Here is a 9,862-nt window from a genome sequence, read left to right on the forward strand (position 1 = left end):
GCCCCTGTGCAAAGTGAAATTTAGTATAGAGCAATTGCAGAGGGTTGAAAATAAAGCAAAATGTGGAACCTAACTGTAAAATTAATCATGGATTTCATGAAACTGATTTATGCTTTCATATTTAAACCACCTCCAACCAAATTGTACAGTATTCAGCTATCACTCATATCAATGACAATTCTATCTGATATATAGTTTTTGAATTATTAAGAATCAAAAGTGGAAAATGTTTTTTGAAACACCTAGTATATATATATTTCTCTTTTTTCTTTTTTTCTTTTTGGTAGCCCAGATCCGGCACCTAAGATTTTTAATTGATACTTTTGCTTTTTAATATGTTTTGGGCCATTTGAATGGGCGCCTACCTTTTTTTTAGGGCACAAACACACACACACACACACACACACACACACACACACATACATTTGTGTCGCGCGCAAATGTGATACTGAAGATGCTTAATTTGAAAACTTGTAGAAAATTGAATTACATTTGACTCCAAAGACTGCACGTTCGTATAATATAGGCCTAAGTAAATAATAACAATGTGTCTATACATTGATACAGTGAACTCCCGTTATAACGAACACGGTTGTAACGAAATTCCGGTTACAACGAATTAAAAAAAATCAGGCTGCACCATTATTTGCTCCATGTTTTCCACTGTTTATTTGTTCAGCTATAACGAAATAACTATAACGAAAGAAAACCGCCAGTCCCGAGGACTTCGTTATAACAGGAGTCCACTGATTCGATCATCATGTTCATGTCGTCGTTCTGAAAGTAATGACCGAGCTATTGGATCTAGTGAGACATGTAAGAGTATAATCAATAATTGGCATGCACTCTCTCTTTTATCTTGGTTGTCTGTCTTTTGTTATTCTCCTCAGAAATGGATGTCCGTTATATGAATTTGACTGAAACTTTACCGACATCTATAGTCATGATTAAAGTGCAGAGTAGGGATGTCAATCCTTACGGTATCACGTGGCGGGTAAAGGGAGTTCCCGGATGCGGTATTGGGATGTTCTGGAAAATCCGATGCATTGTGTCTGGGATTCCCAGTGATAACCTTCTCATCGTCAGGGACAGGCTGGATGGCCCGGACCTCATGAAGGTGTTCAATTGTTCGAACAGGGTGTACCACCATCGACCAAGCCCTGTCATGTGGGTTCAACAAAACAGGTCCACGGACATGTTTCATCTCGACCTGTTGATATCCTGCATTGATGATAAAGGTATGTGCTTTGTCTTCACCTCGAGTACAGAGTAGAGAAAAATTAAAGATAATTTCAGTCATTCAGAGAAGAAACCACACTTTGGTAAACACTGTATTTGGTAAGGAATTATAGTCTATAGTATACAGGCATGTACAATACACATGTCCAAAGACGTGAAAAACGAGTTTGATTCTTGTACGTCTCCTGATAAATGGAAAAAAATTCTTAGTCATGTACATTACTTCTCGCTTTGGTGTGAATTTCTAGCATAATTTCGCCTCTTTTAGTTCCTAGCTGACTTTTGCGTTTTTTTATTCGTTTCGGCATTCTTCCATTTTGATCTTCTTAATCAAAGTTCGTTTGTCTCCAGCAAAATTATTATATTCCTTTCTGACACTGAGTAATTGTATATTCATATGACATATAATTTTTACGGATATACGTCATATATATATGCCACAATTCAGACACAACGTCCCGATATACGATAGTAGTATGACGGCATAAGATCTGGTGCACTGTCGTGTTTCATGAGAAGCTTATGAATATGTATGAGAGTCTCCCTTGCGCAGTTTGAAGGGGATGGCTAGTTACTGATCAGTGGGAATCAGTGTGAATGCTGGGGACAGTATTGTTCCAATCACTTGTGGGATTCTTTTAAGATTACATTATATATCTATTGTTGTGTGAAAATTATTCGCTTCAGAATGGTCTCATATTAAAGTAATGTGAAGTTTAACGTTTCCAGGTGAGCATGCATGTACAGTGATCATTAACGGCCCGTTAACGATCGCCCCGTCACTGTACACTGTACAGGCATGCTAACCTGGAAACATTAACTGCACATTACTTGCATATGAGACCATTCTGAAGCAGATAATTTTCACACAACAATGGATATATAATTTACTCTTAAATGAGTACCACAAGGATTGGAACAATCATCCCCAGCTGCATTCCAACTGATTCCCACCGATCTTGCAGTTACCAGCCATCCCCTGTACTGCTGTAAGCGGGCTTGGCGTAATGTATCTTTACACTGCGTTTAATTCATTGGAAGTTCACGAAAAAAAAAGTAAAACGAGCCGAAAAGTAAAAACAACAAGGAATTAGTAAACAGGGGTTGGGACATGATTGGAATAGATAATTCTGAATACAAACGATACAACAGTATGTCAAACGCTATGTACACAAATGATAAATGATACATAACCATGACAACATAAATGATTTTAATACAATGAAATAAATGCAGCAAATGGAGCAAAAACTGCAAACCAAACCAAGCCAGATTAAAAAACAAAACAAAAATGGATGAATATTGTGTGAGTACTGCAACAGCAGATGGGGGGGGGGGGGGGAACTAAGGCAGTAAAAGTAAAGAAGCTGTACGAGAAACTACTCATCCAATAAAAGTAGATCCAGTGCAATTAAGTGAAATCAAAATGGCCCGAGCTTTGATATTTGCAGCACCTTCATTACAATTAACTGAAAAATAGTGAAGGCGAAATCTTATTATCAAATAGAGTACTAAACATTACCCTACCCCCTCTTTAACCCTATTCTAACGGGGGGGGGGGGGTCAAATTGACCCCCCCCCCGACGTTTCGCGCCACGATTCTGCAACGCGCAAAGATTTTGCCACGTCGTTTCATGACTTTTTCATTGAAGCCTCCCGCATATTTTGAGACCAAATTAATGTGACGTCCGGGTACACCGTTCTGAAGTTATGCAATGTTTTGCATATGCATGTTAACCCGAAAACCGCTCAAATTCATGATTTCGTGTGCAAATCCAATGCAAACTGTGTTTTTTTGTTTAATTGATATAAATTAGATTATTTCAACTTTTAACCATTGAAATAAATCAATTCCAATGTAGATAAGCTTGAAAAAGTGCCTTCAACAAATTTTGGCAAAAAAAAAACAATAGAAAACAAAAGATCGAAAAAACATTAAAATACATAAGAAATTAACAAAACAATAAAAAACAAAAGAAAATGATTTTGATTGCGATATTTTTTTACAAGAAAATTGTTTGATGTGTCTTGAGGAACTCTGACACAAAAATTTAATAATCCTTCAGTCTTTTTGATGGAGTTATAGGTGAAAATATGATTTCATGCGTCAATTTGCATAATTAATTTATTAAAAAATATGAATCAACATTTCTCTATTGTATGACCATGTAATCTTGTAGTTGACATCCGGCTCTATGTTCAGGCAAAATTTTGCGGCGATCGCGCGATCGGTGGCCGAGATCTGAAGGGGGGTCAAATTGACCCCCCCCCCCGTAAAAACTTGGTCTCAAATAGCCCAGTTAGAATAGGGTTAAAACCCGAGAACTGTCAAACAAATGAATAAGATTTGTATATGCCAAACATGTGGGTATTACACTCAACTTTTTTGTATAGTACGTGTGGTGACGTGATCAAGTAAATCTATATACATGCGCATACATTTACATTTATTTGAGAAAGGATGTATATGTGACATATAAAAAAAAAAATATGTGTGTGTGTGCGTGTTTGTAAGTACATATGTTGTTTTATATATCATGGATCAATGAATGGAAAATGTGACTGAAGCATTGACATGTAAAACATGTATTGAAAGGGATTTTAATAATGATATTATAGTTAAAAACATCGAGATACAAATTGTCTCCACGACGTCTAGTGTCTTGTTAATGTATTTGTAAGAAGCATTGGTGCCCCCGCCCCCAAGGTGACATCCAAAGATTAGGGGGATTATTTCAGTCGGTTTCGTTATAATTACATGTTTGGTCTTTGTTTCTTTATTCTAGTAAATTGTAGCTACAATCCCTGTGCATCCTCCGGTGTGTGCGAGGACTTTCTTGGCGGATACGCGTGCCAATGTATGCCAGGGTTTGGAGGTGAAAACTGTGCAAATGTAAGTTCCCAGTATTACCATCGACTACACATTTTCGAAGGCGCACTCGACTTTATTATTCTGTCCAAAATCGATTTTCCGGCCCCCTCTTATCCGGACTTTTATATAATCCGGACACCTCCAGGCAGTGGAGACAAACACATAGCGATTTAAACATAATTAAAAACTTCTACCAAACTCATACAATTTACCTTTCATAATGTTCCATGACATCATCTCAAGAAATATCTGCACCTTAGAGGAAACATTCTACCCACTATCCCTAACCCCTAATCTAACATAATCTTCTCATCAAACTTAACCTAAAACCCTATAACAACCATAAGCCGAAGTCCTTGGAGTACGTGAGCCCGAAGCAAATGTCACAGGAGGAATGTTGTGTTATCACCTATTGTATTCCCTACGGGAAAAGGCTACATGAATTTTATAGTAAAATGTTTCAATTTCATTTATATGATTTTAAGTGGACTAGCATAAATTAACTGCTGTTAAGATGTACGCTATACATACAATTCGTATAGGTACCCCCCCCCCCCTTTCCCGGGTCAGCAACCATGTCATGTACACATTATGACCAGTGGCGGTACATAAACATTGTTTCTCCCATATCAGGCTAAAACGCTTGTCCCGTTGGACGCCGTTCCCGAATGGCAGGATAACAGAGAAGTAGGACTGTTGTTGTATTGTGTCGTAAATCAAGATTTATGGGCATCTAAACGCCATGGCATATTAAGCAATTAAAGAATACGCCCCTCCCTCTTTACAAAATTTGGTAAAATACAACCAACATTACTATTCGTTTAAGTCCCACGGAAAATTATTTTTACCAAAACCCAATACGAATTATTGCAAAAGAACTTTTTTTTTTTTTTTAAATAATAGATTTACGACATAAACAAAACAGAGCAGCCGGTCCCGAGGACTTCGCTTTCAACGGGAGTCCACTCTATGTAAATATATAGGCCTATGTGCAAAGACTGTCTTCGGTATAATGAAATAACAACTTTCAGAAAGTTATTGGATTTACTGCTTATCGTTTTTTTAACGCATTAGGATGTTGGTTATACTGTGCAGGAAAATCCGTTGCTGGGTTCATGCCCATTTTTTTTTCCTTCTATATTTTTGTTTTGTTTTGAGGGTGCCATTAACACTTCTAAGCACCTGGTAAGGGTATCAGATATTGCTCTGTTTTTTTTTTTTTTTGGGGGGGGGGGTTGTTTTTTTTTTTAAATACAGAAAGAGAGTATGTAGTTGGCTTGATTGATTTGATTGCCTTTTTTAAATGCATTAAAGATTATCGTGATCATTACACTACGAATTCAATATGTAGGGCCTATTTGTTGTTTTTTCCCTTTCCAAACGGCGTATTATTGATTTTTTTTTACGCAGAATGAAATTAAATTGACATTGAAACTAAAGCCAGTGTGAGTCAACATCGAAATGAAGAAGAGTGTCCTACTATCTCTCCCTCTCCTTCTGTCTGTATGTCTGTCTCTCTCCATCTCTCCATCTCTCTCTCTCTCTCTCTCTCTCTCTTGATATTATACATGACCTTGTCCTCAGGATCGGAAGTTCGGGAGTTTACCTTGCCTTCAACGTCACAAAGAAAGTCCGTGCCTACTACCGGCTTAAAAGATCCCGTCTATGTAAACTACAGAGTGACATGGAAATTAAATGTTACCCCTGGATGTGGAGTGGACGTTCTCGTCATCCGAAGGGACATTTTTCTGAATGATCTTCTCCAGTTAATCCTGTTCCGGTCAGAAGCAAACGCCCACAATATATTAACTTCTCTCTACACGAAAACAAGTTTCTTCGCGCGGTTTCAGACTCGGACAATTTGGATGGAGACTGGGACTACGCTTGAAAGCATTGACCTTGTTGTCTCTTCGCACTGTACAGAAGGTTAGTTTTCAAATGGAGCATTATTTGTTTTATAACGGGGCCGCGGTAGGAAAAAAAAAAGTCGTTTGATATTGTAGAAGACTTTCGGAATACTTAGTTTGTACTTAGTAATGTTTAGAACATACCTTCGATCTACAGGAAAGTGTAATTCGATTATTTTTCCCCTCTTCTCCAGAATCTACCCCGAGATGTTCCCAGGGATTGTGTGGTCCCTACAGCGTGTGTCTTGATCATCAGATTGGCTTCATTTGTGACTGTAGCCCTGGATTGGGCGGTATCTACTGCCTTGATGGTAAATATATATATATATATTATATACATATATATATATATATATATATGAAGAGTTTTATCGCAAAACAAGCTAACTCCATTTTTGTAAAGTTGAGATATTTGTGATTAAATTTAGAAAAAAAAACCAACAAAGAAAATATTTAAAAAAATGGAATTTCTAAAATCATAATTTCTAGAATATTCCTTATTATATTTTGGATCAAAAATTTGTCTTCCATTGATTGGTTAAGAGAGCTTCACGTGATTATAGGTATTTTGAACTATTTTAGAATGTTGGTGTGTTTGACACTCCATGAAGTACTATTTGCAAAATAACGTCACTTTTATGACGACATTTTGCAAATAGTATACTATTTGCAAAATGATGTCACAATCACCCTTCTTTACAATCAAGTGTACCCGTCCGGTCCCGAATTCTAGTGTTCAGATTTGCAGCGGCCATGCGATCGCTTGGATACATGCGACGGGCAACTCTGGCGGTGTCACGGCTACTACGTTTTCCAATTTCCGATCTCTCGCACTGTTGCGTATTGCAGGCGCTGCGCTGCCGCCGCAGTGCGGCTAAGCCTATATAATGATTTTCACTTTTTATTCAAATTTTTGATCCAAAATATAAAACAAATATACTTTGCCTAGTTTCGAGTTTCTTGTTAAAACTATGGGCGTCGGTGACTCCAAAATAATACTATTCACTTCGGGGCTGCGCCCCTCAGTGAATAGTACTAGTTTGGAGTCACCTCTGCCCATAGTTTTAACAAGAAACTCTCAAGGCCAAGTATATTTGTATATCATGTCACAAGTGAGGTATCACCGGAAAGATTTTATTTTGCTCTATCTGGCGATGGACATAATTCAAAATGTTTAAAACTGGCGCTTAGCTTATTTTGCGATGAAACTCTCCATATTATATGTAATCACAGTCGACTCCTGTTCAAGCAAAGTCCTCGCGACTGGCCTTTTTTTTTTTTTTTCGTTATATCGAAATTTTGTTATAGCCGAACAAAAAAACATTAAGAAACATAGAGCGGATAATCTTGGGACCTGAATATTTACCTCGTTGTAACCGGAATTTCCTAATAACCGTGTTCGTTTTAACGGGAGTGAACTGTATGAAAATATGGGTTGTTATTTGTCTTTGTGTATTATTTGTCGTACTTGGATAATTATTAGCAAGTGTTGCTTGCTCACAGAAAGTGCAAAAGTTCTAGCTATTTTACAATTAATAATGATAAGGGGAGATCAGTTCAATTTGGCTGAAGTGAGCTATTGCGATTGTTCCACCGTCCGGCGTCAATCCGTCGTTCGTCGTGCGTTGACCATCGAGCGTAAACAAAAAATGTACATTTTCATGTTCTTGAAAGCTGGTAGCTGGATTTCGACAAAAGACTTGCATGGTAAGAATACCAATGGGAAGGAAGTCGTACAATCAGTATGTGTGTTATATGACGGTGCCCCCAGTGGTGCCTATAGGTGGGCAGGTACAAAAAAAAAAAAATCGGAAAAAAAAACCCCAAGACAAGTTTCGTAAATTCTCAGAAAAAGACATTTTAATATTTTCATCTTCTTCATAATCGTTGGGAACATTGTACAGCCTTTGTGGGAACATGAAAAGGTGAAGAGATCTTCCTGTATACAGGGTAATAATGGGACTAAGATGGCTATCGAGTGGTGCCCAAATGCCCTTAATTCATAGAATTAACCAAAAAACTAAAACAACTGAAGCAGAAACAAATTAGGAGGGTGTTGTCCAAGGGCCCTGCAAGAATTTCAAATATCGAAGCACTTGAAAATATTTACCTCAGGTGGATTGCCACGAAGGAAACTATTCTTGTGAGCGCTAGCCCCGCTAATCTCTTATTTGCTGATTATACCGTAGGTAGTGTCATCTCTTTACTCGGCTAGATTTCGGGAAGGAATATTTGAAATAAACGCAGACATTCTACGTCTTCTCTTTCTTACATTCAGCAAAGGATTACCTCTGTAGATTGACATGAAACATTGACACATGCATGAATTTATTTTCCTCTTCCGCAGTTCTCGAAGAGGCTGCAGGTACCATTAAATACCTGAGTGATGATGACGATGACCTCCCCGTGGCCTTGTGCAAGTCTTCACAGTTGTGTTCACGAATCGGTTGTGGAATTCAGGTCGGTCTCTTGGACCATCTTGGCTCTTGCAGCTGTGATAGAGACTGTACCTTTTTCGGCGATTGCTGCTGGGACTACGTATCAGTGTGCGAAGATTCTGATCACGACGCTGACGGGTCCGAGTTGACTGGAGTGTCAGAGATGTCGTCGGACATGGCAGCGGCGGGAGATATGTCATCCGGTATGACAGCGATGGGTGACATGTCGTTAGACATGACGGTAGACAGTGAACTCTCTGGTGATAGCACGCTTGATGGGGCTTGGTCCTACTCGAGTGTCTTGGTAGACGGATTCGAAATCCCAGACTCGGTAAAACGGGAACACCTGTCTTGCGTGCTTGCCAAAGTTTATTCGTACTACATTGTGAATCGTTGTCCCTCTGACTGGCTGTCTGGTGAAGAGAGAACAAAGTGTGAGTCACTCCCTGATGTTAATGACACTCTGACTATTGCTCCTGTTTCTTTGGGAGATGCAGTCACATTCAAGAATGTTTACTGTGCGATATGCCACGGCTTGGCTCCAGAAAACTTAACAGCGTGGGAAGTGCGTGTCCACTGCGGAACGGATTTACGCCAGGACGAGACGGAAGAGATGCTGGAGCGCTACAAGCGAGGGACGTGTATCCTCAGTTACGATGACGAATCTGTTAAGTGTAGTACTAAAGCTTGCTCTGCACTAAGATACTGTTACGTTTCTGAAATACGCACTTGTCCTCCTCACTTCGAGGATCAGGCTGTCAGGGAAGAATGCGAGAGGTTCCAAGCGCCTTACCCTGACTTTAAGAAAGAGAACATGTATGATCATATCTACCGAAATATGTACTGCTTGAACTGCAACAAACCAAACCATACTAGTGCCGGGTATGAAACATGTTTCGCTCCCAGGGAAATAGCGAATGCGCCTATTGCAGGCTTTCCACTCACAATTCTGGTAAACTTCCAGGATAGAAATTCAGTTCGAGTGAAGAACAGCGGGACCATCTTTGAACAAGAACAGGAGGTTTGTGTCCAAGGGCAGGTATTTGATGTGTTTAACGGTGTATGTCGTACACTTTCTTGCTCCCCTGGTTATCAACTTTACAAAGGGCAATGTGCAATGCACGTCAACTGTGACACCGCTAAATTTGGTTTTGACATTTTCTACAGAGTGCGGGAGTTCGGTCAGTGCAATTCTTCGGAACACATGGAAGGAGTTATGAATTGTTTGGCAAACGCAATGATGATTACTGCTGGGAATATTTCATTTCTGCCACCTTACGTTAACGATTCAAACACCATCTACTGTGTTCCGTCACCTCTTGATCTGGGGCCTTCTCTTCGTTACGTTGTTGAAACATCCATTCCGGTTGCCGAGTGGATCAAACGTATCACCAGCTTGACTAGTG

Source organism: Diadema setosum, chromosome 6, assembly GCF_964275005.1.
Source record: "Diadema setosum chromosome 6, eeDiaSeto1, whole genome shotgun sequence".
NCBI lineage: Eukaryota > Metazoa > Echinodermata > Echinoidea > Diadematoida > Diadematidae > Diadema > Diadema setosum.